The following is an 18,845-nucleotide window of genomic DNA, read 5'->3' on the forward strand; positions in this document are numbered from 1 at the left end:
GCTCAAATCAAAACAAACAAAATTCTCATACACTGTTGATTTTTCAAAACTTTCAAAAAAGACAATACTTTGTATACATCCAAACACGGGTTATTACAAAGTTAACGTTCTTTTCAAAACATCTTTCGAAAGATAAACAAGCATTTTGTATACATCCACACACGGATCATTACAAAATTCAAATTACAAAGGTATTTGAAACCACATATGAGCAATTTCAGAGCAATTGAAAAGTGATCGAAAAACAAGTGAGCTAAGCAAACTTAAGAGCCCATGGATAACCATGGATACAAAGGGTGCTAACACCTTCCCTTTGTATAACCTACCCCCTTACCCAGAATTTCTTAAAGGTCTTTTTTCTGTTTCTTTTATAAACCTTTCCTTAATTGGATAAAATAAAAGGTCGGTGGCGACTCTGTGATATTTTCAAAAATGCGAAAGCATTAAGCGACAAAAAAGAGTCAGTTCACGTATCTCTACAGATCAGAGGTATGGCCCGGTATTAAAAAAAATCGGAGGTCCACAGAACTGGCGACTCTGCTGGGGAATACTTTCAAAAAACAAAATGTTTTCAAAAGGGGTTACCTTAAGAGAATAGATCACTTCGATGTTTTCAATTGATTGACTTGATTGCTCTATTTTTCAAAGGTTTGCTTGGGTATTTTGCTTGTGTGAAAGATTCTAACCCGAATCTCGAGATACCTTAAGTATATGACATTAGACCAAGGAAACTGTACGGCATGTACCGATACGGTTGATCTGGTAGTCATCGTTAGTGCGATACTTTGGTTTATACTGATGTCCCTTGAAAACGATCAAGGAGTATATTAGGCTTCCGAAGTGTCATTAAACACTAATTTGTCTTAGAACCTTTTTAGTTGAACTTGACTTGTGGCCTTTTAAGTGGCTAGCTTTGAAATTGATCGAAGTTAGTTATCCTCGAGGAATATTTTGATCGGCCGCTCGAGCGCCGTATTGAGATGTTACTTCCAAGGATCATAGAACCCGAATACTATTCTAGGACAGGTTTTAACCAACTCAACTTCAGTGGGGAGGGTATCACCTATCAGCTCCATGCAAGCCTTTAAACCTAAGGCTATTGTTTGATTTGTTTTTGTGTGCCACATGTTTGCATCATAAGCATATCATTTTTTGCACCAAACACTTCAAGGATCAAAGAGTTTACCTTTGTTTTTGCAGGTAATGGCTCCCGCCACCAAAGATTACATCCGAATCAACATCTCAACGGTACCGTCTGAGCTAAAAGACTTGGTGTCAGAATTCCCCAGGAATGTTCAATTCACTGAAAAGCATGGTCACCTACTCCATTTGGTTACCTCAAAATTTGAAGAAGACATGATACGGGTCCTGTTCCAGTTCTTTGACCCTGAACATCATTGCTTTACCTTTCCTGATTACCAGTTGGTACCCACTTTGGAAGAATTCTCTGAACTAATTGGATTGCCTGTTCGAAATCAATTACCTTTCACTGGTTTAGAAAGGATTCCAAAACCTGGAGTCATTGCTGCTGCTTTACATCTGCGGAAATCAGAAATCGAGTCCAATTGGGAAACAAAGAGTGGAGTTAAGGGTTTACTTGCCAAATTCTTATTGGAAAAGGCTCGACTACTGCTAGAAAACAAAAGTTATCCAGCTTTTGAGGAAGTTATGGCACTTTTGATCTATGGGTTGGTTTTATTCCCAAATCCCGACCAGTTCATAAGTGTACACATCATCAACCTTTTCCTAATCCGTAACCCGGTACCAACATTGCTGGGAGACATTCTACATTCTCTACACACTCGTACCATGAAGAAACGAGGAACTCTCATGTGCTGTATACCACTACTGGCTAGGTGGTTTACATTTCATCTTCCCCGATCAGTGTTGAGAAATGAACAAAGAATGCATTGGTCTCACAGGATTATGTCTTTGTCTCATTCAGATATCCGGTGGAACAACTTCTTTCAAAGAGACATTACTATCATTGATCATTGTGGAGAATACCCTAATGTGCCACTCCTTGGCATCAAAGGAGGCATCACTTACAATCCCTCTTTAGCTCTACGCCAATTCGGATATGCAAGGAGCAACGGTCCTCATGACATGATTATCCATGGCATTGTGTTTGATTACGAGAATGATTCTCATAGACACCGACGAAGGTTCATACATGCATGGGGCAGTGTCTATAGAATAGAAAGCAAAACTCTGGGGCAATGGAATTCTATTCCTATGGAACCCTACCTCAGATGGGTCCGCACTCATGCTCAGAAACTCCTTATGCCATATCCTGCTGTTCTACCTGTGACTATTGAACCAGAGGTCGAAGGATATGAACCTCAAGTTATTCTACACCCGGACATGCCAACTGACCTAGAAGAGTTGCAAAAATCTTGGGTTCAACTCAAAGAGGAAAGAGACACCTTCAAATCATACTGTCAGGACTATGAGAGAAGGATATTGGAGCTCACCGGACAGCTTCAAGAAGAACAGCAGATCAACACATTCCTGGGGGCAAAGAGAAAGCGTCCACGGGAGACCTGAAGGATCATTTATTTTATTTCTGTCTTGTAAGCCCAAATGAGGCAAAGAAAAAAGAAAAAAGAAGAAAAAAAAAAAGAAATAAATTGATTAACTAACGTTTGTTTCTTCTTTAACAAATCTAAACTCTAAGATCCTTGAAACATTGCACACACATTTCACTTCATGCATTGCATATACATTTCATACATTGCATTCATATACATTGCATATGCATTTCATACATTGCATACACATGGCATCCAGTCATACACATTTCATAACAGGTTCACATGACGGATTTCTCATCTTCTCGCTGTTTATTTCAGTCAGAAGAGATGGAATCCGAAATGAGCATCAAGAATCTCGAAGCACAGAATGCCCAAGTTCAAGTGGCAATTCTGGAACTGGCAAAGGGGCAGCAAGAACTGAAAGCCCTGATAATCAAGAAGAAAAAGAAGCCCAAAGGATCTGTAGGTGTGAGTCACCTGAGAAGAAAGATCAAAATTCCAGTCAAAAAGTTCACAAAGCCACCGATCCCTGAAACAGTCGGTGATGATGAACAAGAAGACAATCAAAGCAACCAGGGTTCTGCTAAACCCTCTCTCTCTTCAAATGAAGAAAATGATCATTCTGGGGACGAACCGGATAATGAAAAATACCAACAGCTGGAAGACCGTATGAAAGCTATGGAGATACAAAAAATACCTGGCTTAGATTTCAATGATCTGGGGCTCATCTCGGATGTTGTTATCCCTCCAAAATTCAAAGTTCCTGTCTTTGCAAAATATGATGGAGTTTCTTGCCCGAAACTACATCTGAGATCCTATGTGAGGAAGATACAACCTCATACAACAGATAACAAATTGTGGATTCACTTCTTCCAAGAAAGTCTGTCGGGTACACAACTCGAGTGGTACTATCAGCTGGAAAATACCAAGGTTCATACTTGGGAAGAATTAGCTGCTGCTTTTTACAAACAGTACCAATACAATGCTGATCTTGCACCAACCCGTACTCAACTAAGGGGCATGTCTATGGGACCAAAAGAAAGTTTCAAAGGATATGCACAAAAGTGGAGAGATATGGCTGGAAGGGTTCAACCACCCTTATCTGATCGCGAACTAGTTGACATGTTCATGGGCACTTTAACTGGCCCTTTCTATAGCCATTTGCTGGGAAGTTCATCATCAGGTTTCACTGACCTGATACTGACCGGAGAACGTGTCGAAAGTGGCATTCAAAATGGAAAAATTCAAATAGGTTCCACCTCTGGTACTACAAAAAGGCCCATCAGTGGGAGAAATGAGGTCAATGCAACTCAAATTCAAAAAAGTCGCAAAAGTGAGCAGCATCAATCTGTAGGGGCAGTTCTGATCTCCGCATCTGCACCTCAAAAAGATCAACAGCCAAAATATACGCATCGACCAGATGCACCAAGAAGAAATTTCACCAAAATCAACATGCCAATTTCTCAGGCATTGCAGCACTTGCTAAAAGCAGATCTGATCACCTTAAGAGGTCCTCCAAGGAATGTCAACACTTCCTCTCTGAATTATCGCCCTGATGCGACATGTGCCTATCACTCAAACTGTCCAGGACATGACGCAGATCACTGCTGGGCCCTGAAAAATAAAATACAAGATATGATAGATGCTGGTGAAATTGAGTTCGATCCTCCAGAAACTCCAAATGTCATCACCGCACCTATGCCAAAGCATGACAAAACTGTCAACGCTATCCTGGACACTGTTTACATCTATGATGTGAACGAATTATCAACTCCACTCTGCGAAGTCAAAGGAAAGCTAATCCGAGCTGGTTACTTCCCAGGGTGTGACCCCGACTGCTTTTACTGCTCTTGCCTGCCCAATGGTTGTGAAAATCTGAGGATGGGAATTCAAAAATGGATGGATCGCCGTATCATTATGTTTGAGAGGCTCCCTTCTATGGACGTGCTGTGCGAAGTCTTTGCAAACGGGATAAGAATAGAGGATGCCTCAGTGATCTCCAGCTTACCATTCAAAATCTCTGCCAAGGCTCCATTCAAAATTTCTGCTACACTCAAAGTGGCATCAGTAGTCATTGCTAGTCCAACTCCATTTCCATACTCCTCAGACAAAGCTGTCCCATGGGGATATGACACTAATGTTTACATTCATGGAGTTAAGCAGAGTACCTCGACTGAAGAGACCGCAAAGTTAACTACTCCAACTGTGGGTAATATTGTGGGTACCAGCAAGATCACGAGAAGTGGAAGAATCTTTTCACCAGAAATTTCTCCAAATGTTGCTGCTGGTCCAGTCCGAGTCCCAGTTCCTAATCAAAATGTCAACGCTCGAGGCAAAGAGCCACAAGTTGAACAAATTCAAACCCCGGTGGAGATCACTGCTGAGGATCCATCAAAGCAAGAAATGGAGGAAATATTGAAAATCATCTGCAAGAGTGATTACAATATTGTTGAGCAACTGGGGCACACTGCTTCAAAAATCTCAATGCTATCTCTGCTAAAATATTCAGAAGCTCATGCCAAAGCTCTGATGAAGTTCCTAAAAGCTGCGCATGTGCCTCAAGAGATCTCAGTCGACCAATTTGAGAATTGTGTTGCCAATCTAACCGTGAGCAATGGTCTCGGTTTCTCTGATATGGATCTAACCCCTGCTGGAAAAAATCACAACAAAGCCTTACATATCTCCATTGAATGTAATGGCACCACTCTATCTCATGTGCTAGTAGATAACGGTTCTTCTCTGAACGTGTTACCGAAAACAGTACTAGAAAAGCTTGACTTCGAAGGAATTGTGTTACAACCAAGCGATGTTGTGGTAAGAGCCTTTGACGGGTCAACCAGAACGGTATACGGAAAAGTGAATCTCCCAATCAGAGTGGGTTCTCAAATCTTTGATTCTATCTTTTACGTAATGGAAATTCACCCAGCCTACTCCTGTTTACTTGGACGCCCTTGGATACATGGGGCAAACGCTGTAACTTCTACCCTGCATCAGAAGTTAAAATATCCAGTAAAAGGAAAGATTGTCACAGTCTATGGCGAAGAGGAATATGTGGTTAGTCACCTAAGCAATTCCAAATATGTCGAGTTGGAGGACGAATTCATCGAAACTCCATGCCAATCATTTGAGGTGGTCTCTCCAGATGTCTCTACCACCAAGCATATTCCTGCTACTCCAACTACAACTATGGCTTCTCTCAAAGATGCCAAAGCCATGATTGAACAGGGTGATTGCACAGTATGGGGACAGCTTCCCGATATACCCTACAAATCTGACAAGCTAGGTCTGGGCTATGATAGTGAAAATCAAAAGAATGATCAAAGTCCTCGTTCTGAAGGATTAATGTCACACTTCGTCAGCCAAGAAGTAAACGCTATTGAAGATGAAGGAGTGTTCTTGAACCATATCATTCAGCCATATCCAGATGAAATTCCACCCATTTCCATGGGAATGTGGGATGCTGTGGGAGAACCAAACGGCGGGTATAATTATCAGTATGCCGAACCTCAGAATTCTTATATTGCTATGGAGGACCTTACCCCGACTGGATGGGGTGATGAAGTTGGAAATGATCAAATTTTCACAAATCCCGCCACTGAGCAATATCAAAATCCACCCAAAGAAGTATGGGACACGCTAGGAGAACCCAGCGGCAAATATGACTATATGGTGAAATATTCCGCTCCTCCGAGCTCACAAATTGCCATGGAGGACATTGTCCCAACTGGATGGGATGAACATTACGATGACAATTTCGCTCTTGAAAAAGCCAGGGAAATACCAAATAACGAGGGTTGCTTTCTGTCAGCATACACTCCTCACCAAGATGCACAAGTCTCTATTCAAAACATCATCCCGACTTCATGGGACGGCCTTATCGAGCATCTCGCTCAGCCAACAGAGATATCTCAGCCTGGGCTCTCGTATCCAGCAGAGTATATCCCTTATCCCGAAGGATCACCGGCTCATTTTCCCACTAATGAAATCAATGCTGTGGAAGATGAAAAAGACAACTGCAACTGGAACAGCTGGGTCCCCCTGCTCACAACAGTGGATTGAACAACTGGAAAGCTGAGGATGTGATCTCCTTTGACCAGGAGTAAATGCCATTTCCTGTTTTCTTTGTGTATAATGTGCAAAGATAAAAGTGGTTCCTGAACAATCGAACCATGAGCTTGAAAGCCGTGTGCCTTAGCACACCGGTCCTTCTATAAGGGCTTATCATATCATGATCATGTGCATTCAATAAAATCATGGGACGCTTGCATATTTAAATTTTGTGATCCTTTTTCCTTCTTTCTTCGCTTTCTAATAGCTATGTTTTTTCTTCACACATACTCACATAATTAACTTGCAGATTCACATACACTCTGGATCCAGTCAACAACGATTCTGCTATTGCCCGTCATGACTTTGAAAATCCGATCTACCAAACTGAGGACGAAAGTGAGGAAGATTGTGAAGTGCCAAGAGAACTTGCAAGGCTGCTAGAACAAGAAAACAAGGCCATACAGCCTCACGAGGAGCCAATTGAGGTCATCAACTTGGGCAGCAACGAAGAAAAGAAAGAAGTCAAAATAGGGGCTGATTTAGAACACAGCGTCAAGCAAAGACTGATTCAAATGCTGCGAGACTACGTCGAGATATTCGCCTGGTCCTATGAGGATATGCCAGGCCTTGACACGGACATCGTAGTTCATCGCCTACCAATCAAAGAAGGTAGCATTCCAGTCAAACAGAAACTACGAAGGAGTAGGCCTGATATGTCAAAAAAGATCAAAGACGAGGTTGAAAAACAGTTCAATGCCGGATTCCTAAAAGTTGTAAGTTATCCTCCTTGGATAGCTAACATCGTCCCTGTACCTAAAAAAGACGGGAAAGTCAGAATGTGCGTAGACTACAGAGATCTGAACCGGGCAAGCCCCAAAGATGATTTCCCTTTACCACACATCGATGTACTGGTTGACAATACCGCACAATGCAAGGTATTCTCCTTTATGGACGGATTCTCAGGGTACAATCAAATCAAGATGGCACCCGAAGACATGGAAAAAACAACCTTCACAACACCCTGGGGAACCTTTTGTTACAAAGTAATGCCCTTTGGTCTGAAAAACGCCGGAGCAACCTATCAACGTGCAATGGTAGCACTATTTCATGATATGATTCATCAAGAAATAGAGGTGTATGTCGATGACATGATTGCAAAATCCAACACCGAGGAAGAACATTTGGGTCATTTACACAAGTTGTTTGACAGACTCAAGAAATACAAGTTGCGACTGAACCCAAATAAGTGTACCTTTGGAGTAAGATCCGGCAAACTCTTAGGTTTCATCGTCAGCAGCAAAGGTATTGAGGTTGATCCCGCCAAGGTTAAAGCCATTCAAGAAATGCCTATACCTCGTACCGAGAAACAAGTCAGAGGATTCTTGGGACGTCTAAATTACATCGCCCGATTCATTGCCCACATGACTACTACTTGTGTGCCGATCTTCAAACTGTTGAAGAAAGATCAAGTGGAAAGGTGGAATGACAAATGCCAGTTAGCCTTTGACAAAATCAAAGAATATCTCCAAAAACCTCCAATCTTGTTGCCACCTGTGGAAGGCAGACCTCTGATAATGTACCTAACTGTGTTAGAAGACTCAATGGGGTGTGTACTAGGGCAACATGACGAATCCGGCCGAAAGGAGCACGCAATCTACTATCTTAGCAAAAAGTTTACCGATTGTGAAACAAGATACTCACTACTCGAAAAAACTTGTTGTGCCTTAGCTTGGGCAGCTCGCCGACTAAGACAGTACATGCTAAATCACACCACTTTCCTAATCTCCAAGATGGATCCCATCAAATACGTGTTCGAAAAACCTGCTCTCTCTGGAAGAATAGCAAGATGGCAAATGATCTTAACAGAATATGACATTCAATACACTTCACAAAAAGCAATCAAAGGAAGTGTGGTGGCTGATCATCTGGCTCATCAAGCAGTGGATGATTATCAAGCATTGAACTTTGACTTCCCAGACGAAGACATTATGCTAGTCAATGACTACAAACAACCAGGACCAGAAGAAGGATCCGAGCCAGGATCCCGGTGGACTATGGTTTTTGACGGAGCTTCCAATGTGTTGCACCCCAAAATTTGCCCTCTTTATTGGAGCTATAAGTTAATGATGACGTTTATTTCGTCATCCAAAAATGGAAGAAAAATAATAAAGAGTTTTCATGAGTTTAGGAGGGTAAAGTGTGAAAGAGTGGTTTAAACGGTGAAAGTACGGGAAAATTCATAAATACTATTTGAAAGGTGATACGAGTTAAGTTCCCGCGCTGTCCCCACTGTTTCAACAAGATCTACAACTTTTGTGTTCGGATCGGGAACCAATTCTTTAAGGAAGGTCTTCAAATTGGCAAATTACTTGAGGTTTTGCAGTGAGAAATAGTGCTGAATGTAGGGTTTTGCGCCTCGGAAAATTCATATCTCCTAATCCGCTCGCCGGATTCGCTTGAAAATTTAACTGAAGCTCCGTGGCATCATTACCAAGATTTCATATGTTCGGACCGAAGGCCAAATATGCATAGAAAATTCCCAGAATTTTAAGGATCGTCGCGTTGTTTCGGTGAAAAGTGTGTTTTCGGGTATGTCGCGCTGAGTTCGAAAATTCATAACTTCTTCGATTTTTATCGTATGAAGTCCATTCCGGCGGCATTCTCTCAGAAATTTTGTTAGCTTCGATTCTTCGTCACACATGCCTGTTCAGATTCTGAGCCGAAGATAGGGTTTTATCGAGTTCTTTGAGCGGTACTCACAAAATTTCGCACAGTCGCGCCAGATGGATCGACGTTTCTCGTCATTCAAACAGGCGTATTTTCTTCATCGCTTATCGGATTAAGGTGATTCTCGCGGCGACGGATCACAAATTTGGTCATCTTCATAATGGCATCGGTTTCGTTCCGGGATTCAGAGCCGAACCGAGTTTCCTTAAAAGCGAGCCAAAATGAGACGCACCGAGGGCAATTTGGACATTTCGCGTTGACAATATATAAACATTTTGCTCTTCACAAATCAAGGGGGGAACTCTCATAATTTCAATTCACCAATCTTTCACAAACACATTCTCTCAATTCTCTCTCAATTCTCATAGATCAAAACCACAAATTACATAAAGCTTTCATCAATATTCATCAATTTTCTTCAAGATCAAGAACAACATGGATTGAAAATCAAAGTTCCGAGTTCGAAGTTCTTCTCCTCCTCTCTCCCTAGCTTGCGCGCCCCTCCCTCACTCTCCTTGGGATTCGCTTTTCGCTTCGCGTCGTGTTCGCATACGTGTCGTGTTCGTGTTCGCGCGTCGGTTTAGATCTTCATTCGGTAAGCTTTCTAATCAGGAATTAAGTGCTTGATTGATGATCATTACATGAATTCAAATTTAGATTTACTTCTTGCTCTTGTCTCAATGGATGTGTGATGATGATTGATCGATGAATTTGTGTATTGTTAATTGTGTTCATATGAATTGTGGCTAGAATTACGCTATTTGCGTTCGAATCCATGGCTCCTTGGTGATTATGTGTGCAATATTGTTAACATTCATGCATGTGTCTTGCGACACACTCCAAGTGTTCGTTTAAATGCTTGTGTAGAATTTTTGCTTGATAATGGCCTAGTTTAATGCTTAGGTTATGACTTGAGTATATTTGCTATAATTGATCATCTTCACATGTGTTAATTCTTGCCGTTGGTGACATATTGATGTGATTGTTGTTGTTAATACTTGTATCTTGTTTCACACTCAAGGTGTTTGTGCCAATGCATGTGTTGAAATCTTTTGCTTGCTATTTGCTTCGGTAGGTGCTTAAATCATTACTTGAGGTATTGTCATAGTTTGATTACCATTGTATGTGTTAATGCTTGTCGCTTATGTCGCGTCTACGTGATTGTTGGTGATGATGTTTGAGTTGTGGTTCGGCTCTACGCGTCGCGCTTTGTTTGGTTTGTGTTTGTTTGGCCTAATTGACGTAGGGACTTATGTCTACTTCTTGCCAATATGTTTCATTTGTGCTTAATCATTGAAATCAATATATGTTTGGTTTCGTCGCTTTGGTGCTTGATAATTGCTCGCTTATTGCTAATAGCATGCCTCACATTGATATTTGGTTCACATATTCTCTTGTGCTATCGATCTTTGCCTTGATACCGTGCCTTGTTCCCATGATTGTTTCACTATGTTTCGGTTGCGCTTTGATGTTGTGCGTGATGCTTGCGAGTTGGTGTTGGTTTAGATTGAGTGGGAATGGTTTCCAAGTCTTTAAAAATGATAAAATTTGGTTTTCCTACAGTGGAACTCGGTTCCCAAAATGGAGGAACCGGTTCCTGCTCAATCTAAAGCGCTTTGGTTTTGGGCAGAATGCCCTGGAACCCGGTTCCCAGTTTGGGGGAACCGGTTCCTGCTGTGTTGTGTCGCTTTGGTTTTTGGGCAGAGTGCCCTGGAACCCGGTTCCCAGTTTGAGGGAACCGGTTCCTGTGTGTGTTTTTGTGCTGGAACCCGGGTTCCCTTACTTGTTTTTGGTTCTTTTCTTTTCTAATTTCTTTCGTGCATAACTTTTTACTCATAGCTTTGTTTTACATGTTCCTTATACCGTTGGAAAGCTTGAGAAGTGTACTATCTAGTTAAATGCTTGTTTCTCATTAATTTGTATCCCGTTTATGTTTGATTTCTCTTTGAAGTTTTGTTATTCATTTCATATTCACATTATTTGATCGTTTTTCTTTCGCTTTATAATAAGAACGCAATTCCGATTGCGATGTTTGTTATCTCTAACTTGTGTGCTAGTGTGCAAGGCGTTTGGACGGTCACCGATTGATACTCATTGCTTGAGTGTTCCGCTTCACTTGCGGAATACGATTATATCTCATTGACTCGTATCGTGCTCTCGACTTGGAGACACGATCTTATCACTTTATATCTGCTTGTTTGGTTTGCTTGTTACTCTTGCAGGTGTATCGTGATTATGCTCGACATGCGAGTCGACATTTGTGCGCTTTATGGCTAATCGGTGTGCTGACCATTTGTTTTTGCTTTGCTAGCTCGCTCGCGGGATTCTAGTTTCTTCGCTTTGCTTCGCTTTAGTTTACGGATCATCATCCGTTTGGTATTGATTCCTTTTCATTTTATTTCTCTCGCACTCTATCGCTTTCTCGCATCATCCTTTAACATGAGAAGTAGGACTTAGACATGCATCTGGCCAAGCCCTCGAAAGAGGCTCTGTTTTTGTTGGTGTGTTTACATTTGTGCTTTGCGGCAGGGAGTCACGGTGTAATAAGTCCTATATGGCACTCCGTTAAGTCCTCATGGAAGGCATGCGGTCAAGGGTTCGTAATCAACCCCCGCCTAGTCTCATCGAGTCTGTTTGGTATGCGCACGTTACGCGTTGCTTGCTTCTGAACCTGCACAAGATCTTGTTATCGAGTATGTCAGGAAAAGGGTTCATGTAGCCGGACCCCCGCCTTTCCTATAGCTCACGTCGCTCGACGTTGATGCTCGGTGTACGCACGCACCGTTTTCCTTTACGATCCGTGACGGCTTGGTTGCTGAGAAGGGTCCGCCTTCTTGTCTATGGCCCGATCATTTTCACGAGGTCTAATGCTTGGTTGACTTGGGTTGAGCTGCTCCCCTTGGCTATGGCGGGACCGCTTTTCTACCATTCGGTCAGTACCGTTGGTTTTGTTTGCTTTACGAGCGGATGCTCGTTTGTGTGATATTCTTGTGTGCTTCCCCCTTTTCCCCGTAGGTTGATAGCTTAGCTTAGACTGATACCCTTTGTATGATAACATTAGGTAGCAAGCTTTCCCCCTTAGCTTAGGTATTCCTCATGCATTCTTTAAAACACAAACCACACTCTTTGATTTTCTTTTCTTAAGAGCTTGTTATTTCCGCTCCATTCCCAAGCATAAGTCTCCAAAGGTCGAGCAGCGGAGTGTGAATGTAACTCGTTCACCTAAAAAATACAAAACAAACAGAAATTAGTTAGCCGAGCTACGGTAGCTCTGATTCTGCAAAACAGATACGTAGGCAGCGGGGTAGGGCCCGTGCGAGCATAATCCTTTCTTTTCCCTACATTTTGCATTCATTTTAGTCCAGATTAGCGTAGTTTTCTTACACACCCATAGATTTAGACACAGGCGTGGATACCATCGAGTACGATGGGCGTGAGGGGTGCTAATACCTTCCCCTCGCGTAACCGACTCCCTTACCCTTTTTCTCTGGTCGTGAGACCGTTGTTTTGTGGTTTGCTGGCATTCCCTTCCTTTTCAGGATAAATATGTTAGTGGCGACTCTGTTAATTTTCGCGGGTAGCGACAGCTGGCGACTCTGCTGGGGACGTTTTGACCTGTTGCTGGTCCGGACTCAGCGAGTCGATCCTAGCGCTTGAGTGTTTATCTTGGGTGTTTTATTGCTTTGCATATTTACCTGTTTGCATTGCATTCTATGTGCGCTTTTACTTTTCTGCATCATATTCTGGACTGTCTGGATCTCTGTTTGTTGGGTGGGTGTTTCAAGAGGTAAAAGGCCCAATACCCAGGCTATGAGTGATACCATAGGAACTAGGACTAGAGTGGCCGTGACGGACAGAAGGCGTATGCCTGATTGATCTGATCACGTATCCACGGGCAGAGCTTGGTGGAATGAGGCAATATCGTATGATAGCGCCTACATTCGATCCTCTGTTGGCTTTTCGACCTACCCTGGCCTAGATTTACCCGTGAGTGGGGCGGGAATCAATCATTGCTTAACAGGTACCTTGATGGTGACTTTGGTTCTTGTTCGAGGGTTACCGCTGTTCTCGTTCGAGTGTACTATTGGTTCCTGTTCGTGGGGTACTATGGTTCTAGTTCGAGTGATGATCTATGTTCTATGGATGTTAGTTCCGCGGGTTGACATTCTATGTACCGTATGGTATACCATCTGGGGGCCGAACCTTTGGCTCTGTATTACATGTGACACCGGCAGTCTAGAATGCCTGGTGGGCGGCAACAAGTCCCACCACTTTGCATCATTGCATATTTACTTTCCAAAAAATGATGTACAAAAAATAACTAGCATACATGTTCCTTCCATTTCCAAGGAATCGTATCTTTAAGCCTCGTGCCGAGCTTCTCCATCTCTTGCTTGTCAAAAATCAAAACACGAGAATTCCTTGGAAATCAAATGAACATGGCATTGCATTCATATCGTGCATATCATACATTCCATGCATAACAGGTGTTCAAGACCGAGGATCTCTTATCCAAACTTGGTATTCTCTCACCAAACTCACAGACTTGACTTGTTCTTATTGGGTGTTCAAAGATTAGTCATGGAACAATTTTGTGGGGTGGCCAGGATGAAGGCTCAGTTGAGGTTCTTTTTGAAGAATTGTATTATGCTAATTTGCTTCCATGCTTGCTTTATTTGCAACTGGTTAAGCTCCGTACTGTATTGATGTTTGCAAATTCTCTGCTTGATAACGATGACACTAGGTGTGAGTCCTATTCTGGGGCACTTGGTCTTGATATTATGATTTGCAAGTCTTTGAAGTTGCTTGGGGCTCCCGAACGAGGGATAAGCAAGACGTTGTCTATCTTGAGCATTGCACCATTTGCATTGCTCGAATCCCTAAAGCACTTACAAAATTCCATGCGACTTGGCCAAAATTCTCCGATTCAGAGTGGGTCACCTGATAATGCTGTATCTCCCAAGGATGTGGAAGAATTGTTGAGAATCATCAAGAAGTATGACTACAAAGTTGTTGAGCAGTTGGATCATACCCAGTCAAAGATCTCCATCTTGCAACTGCTATTGTGTTCAGAAGGTCATAGAGATGCTCTCTTGAGAATTCTGAATGGTGCTTACGTCCCACATGAAATATCTGTGAATCAACTAGAGGCGGTAGCCAATAACATCTCCGCTGGGAATGGTTTGGGATTTACAGATTGTGATCTTCCTCCTGAGGGGAGAAACCACAACAAGGCGTTGCATATTTCAATGGAGTGTAAGGGGACGACTTTGTCTCGTGTGTTGGTTGATACTGGTTCTTCCTTGAATGTGCTTCCCAAATCGGCCCTTATGAGAATTGACTATGCTGGTGTTGAGTTGAGGCCCAGTGAGTTGGTGGTACGCGCTTTTGATGGTTCAAAAAGGTCTGTGTTCGGAGAAGTAGATCTGCCAATCCAAGTTGGTCCTCAGATCTTCACTACAACCTTCTATGTGATGGATATTCAACCTGCTTACTGTTGTCTATTGGGACGACCCTGGATTCACAAGGCTGGCGCTGTGACATCCACTCTTCATCAGAAGTTGAAGTATCCGGTTGATGGTAAAGTGGTGACGGTTTGTGGTGAGGAGGATTACATCGTGAGTCACTTGTCTTCTTTCCGGTATGTGGAGATCGAAGGTGAAATACATGAGACGCCATTCCAAGCGTTTGAAGCTGTAAATGCTGTGAGAACTCCTCCTTATGAGATAACGAAGCCAGAAACGATTATGTCTTCTCTGAAAGACGCTCAGGTTGTTGTTGAGACTGGAAAGGTGGAAGGCTGGGGGCAAGTAATTGATGTGCGTCCCAAATTTGACAAGAATGGTCTTGGTTTCAGTCCTGGAAAGCGTATTGCGTCGCCAAAGCCTAATATCCTTAGCCCGATCAAGTTTGTGAGTGGTGGTGTCATTCAAGACGGTCAGGTTAATGCCATTGTCAATGGTGAAGAGGTGGATAGTGACTGTGACTTTGATAGCTGGATCCGTCCAAGTATTCCTGGAGAGATGCCTTGCAACTGGACAATTGAAGACGTCATCCAAGTTACACAAGCTCAGGAGTAATTTCTTTGTTTTACTTTTCTTATCATGCAATAATTCCTACGCTCTGCCCAAGGCGTAGTGAATCATTTGTAGGGCCATGCAGTTCGCATTTTCAAAGTTAATCATGAAATAAAAGGACGTTTTTGCATTCAAATGTTTTGCTCATTGTCTTTCTTTTTAATTTTTTTCCTTTAAATGGCAATGTTTTGCACACACTTGCACATAGCTTAATAAAAACAAAACTAAAATAAAAACATCAATCATGCAGATGTTCCACTACCACGGATTTCATTGGTAACAATTCCGCTATTGCTTATTATGATTTTGACAATCCGATCTACCAAGCCGAGGAGGAAGCTTATGAAGATTGTGATCTCCCCGACGAGTTGGCCAGATTATTGAAACAGGAAGAAAAGAAAGCGATTCAGCCGCATCAGGAGGCAATTGAGATGGTAAATGTTGGCACTAAAGAGCAGGTCCGAGAAGTCAAGATAGGGGCTGCGCTTGAGAATAGTGTGAAGCAGAGGCTTATTGTTATGTTGAAAGAGTATGCGGATATCTTTGCTTGGTCCTATGAGGATATGCCTGGTCTTGATACAGATATTGTAGTACACCGCCTGCCTCTCAAGGAAGATAGTCCTCCTGTCAAGCAGAAGCTTCGAAGGACTCGCCCAGATATGTCTGAGAAAATTAAGAAAGAGGTTGAGAAGCAGTTTGATGCTGGCTTTCTGCAAGTTGTGAATTACCCGCCGTGGGTTGCGAATATTGTTCCTGTACCTAAGAAGGACGGAAAGGTCAGGATGTGTGTTGACTATAGAGATTTGAATAGGGCGAGTCCGAAAGATGATTTTCTTCTTCCTCACATTGATGTGTTGGTGGATAATACTGCTCATTTCAAAGTGTTTTCTTTTATGGATGGCTTCTCTGGGTACAATCAAATCAAGATGGCACCAGAAGACATGGAGAAAACAACGTTTATCACACCGTGGGGAACTTTTTGCTACAAAGTCATGCCTTTTGGGTCGAAAAACGCAGGGGCAACGTATCAGCGTGCCATGGTGACTCTTTTTCACGACATGATTCACAAAGAGATTGAAGTGTATGTCGACGACATGATTGCAAAGTCTCACACTGAAGAAGAGCACTTGGTCCATTTGCAGAAGTTGTTTGAAAGGCTTCGGGAATTCAGACTAAGGTTGAATCCAAACAAATGCACTTTCGGAGTGCGATCCGGAAAGTTGTTGGGCTTTGTTGTTAGTGGAAAAGGTATTGAGGTCGATCCTGCCAAAGTAAAAGCCATACAAGAGATGCCTGAGCCGAGAACAGAAAAAGAGGTTCGTGGTTTCTTAGGGAGGTTGAACTACATTGCTAGATTCATCTCTCATCTTACGGCCACTTGTGAACCAATATTCAAGTTGCTAAGAAAAGATCAGACGGCCAGGTGGAATAATGATTGTCAAAAAGCATTCGAAAAAGTGAAAGAGTATCTGCAGGAACCTCCAATATTAATGCCTCCAGTTCCAGGAAGGCCTTTGATTATGTACCTCACAGTGCTTGAAAATTCAATGGGATGTGTGCTGGGTCAACATGACGAATCTGGCCGAAAAGAGCATGCAATATACTACCTTAGCAAAAAGTTTACCGACTGTGAATCCCGATACTCACTGCTCGAGAAAACTTGCTATGCTTTGGTGTGGGCTGCTCGCCGGCTGAGGCAGTATATGTTGGTTCACACCACCTTGTTGATTTCCAAGATGGATCCTATCAAGTATGTTTTTGAGAAGCCCGCTCTTTCCGGAAGAGTAGCCAGGTGGCAAATGATTTTGACTGAATATGATATCCAGTATACTACCCAGAAAGCCATCAAAGGTAGTGTGTTGGCAGATTATCTGGCGCATCAGCCGGTCGAAGATTATGAACCGATGAAGTTTGAATTCCCCGATGAGGATGTTTTGTACATCAGAGATTGTAACATTCCCGGACCAGAGGAAGGACCCGAACCAGGATCGCGATGGACGCTCGTGTTCGATGGTGCCTCTAATGCACTCGGGAATGGTGTTGGAGCTGTAATTACTTCTCCTTCAGGTTTTCATATTCCGTTTACAGCCAGAATCTGTTTTGATTGCACTAATAACATGGCTGAGTATGAAGCCTGCATCTATGGCATCGAAGCTGCGATCGATTTGCGAATCAAGTACTTGAAGGTTTATGGGGATTCCAATCTTGTCATTAGTCAGATCAATGGAGATTGGGAAACTCGCCATCAGAATCTGATTCCATACAGGGAGCATGTGATGAGACTCATTCCATACTTTGATGAGATCACATTCGAGCATATTTCTAGAGAAGAGAACAATCTTGCTGATGCTCTCGCTACTTTGGCTTCCATGTTCAAAGTGAAATGGGCCAATGAAGCGCCTAACATCACCATCAATAGGTTGGATGAGCCGGCATTCTGCTTTGAGGCTGATGTTGAACTGGATGGAAATCCATGGTATCATGATATCAAAAAGTTCCTCGAAACTCAAGAGTATCCTCCCGAAGCGTCGGTGACTGATAAGAAGTTTCTGAGAAGGTTTGCAGCTAAGTTTTACCTCAACGGTGGGGTGTTGTACAAGAGGCATCATGACGGTGTGTTGCTCCGATGTGTTGTGAAGGAAGAAGCTTCAAAAAATCATAGAGGAAATGCACGAAGGTGAGTTTGGTACCCATTCCAGTGGGCATACAATGGCTAAGAAGATCTTGAGGGCTGGTTACTATTGGTCCACTATGGAAACTGATTGTCATAACCATGTCAGAATTTGTCACAAGTGCCAGATCTATGCTGATAAAGTGCACGTGCCGCCTGTGCCTTTGAATGTCTTGACTTCTCCGTGGCCTTTTGCAATGTGGGGCATTGACATGATTGGAGAGATTAAGCCTACTGCTTCTAATGGACATCGCTTCATTTTGGTTGCCATCGATTACTTCACCAAGTGGGTTGAAGCCGCATCTTATGCGAATGTTACCAAACAAGTGATTACTCGCTTTATCAAACACAACATAATCTGTCGTTATGGGATTCCTGAAAAGATCATTACTGATAATGGATCGAATCTCAATAACAAGATGATGAAGGAGCTTTGTGAGTCCTTCAAGATCAAGCATCACAATTCTTCTCCGTATCGTCCAAAGATGAATGGCGCTGTTGAAGCGGCCAACAAAAACATTAAGAAGATTGTGCAGAAGATGGTAGTGACCTACCGAGATTGGCACGAGATGTTGCCTTTCGCCTTGCATGGCTATCGCACCTCTGTGCGTACATCGACTGGGGCAACTCCTTTCTCACTTGTTTATGGTATGGAAGCGGTATTGCCTGTTGAAGTTGAGATTCCTTCCTTGAGGATTATGAAAGACGTCGAGCTTGACGAGTCAGAATGGGTACAAAATCGGATGGATCAGTTGAACCTCATTGATGAAAAACGCTTAGCGGCTA

The sequence above is a fragment of the Vicia villosa genome, unplaced genomic scaffold (assembly GCF_029867415.1).
Source record: "Vicia villosa cultivar HV-30 ecotype Madison, WI unplaced genomic scaffold, Vvil1.0 ctg.001121F_1_1, whole genome shotgun sequence".
NCBI classification, from domain to species: domain Eukaryota; kingdom Viridiplantae; phylum Streptophyta; class Magnoliopsida; order Fabales; family Fabaceae; genus Vicia; species Vicia villosa.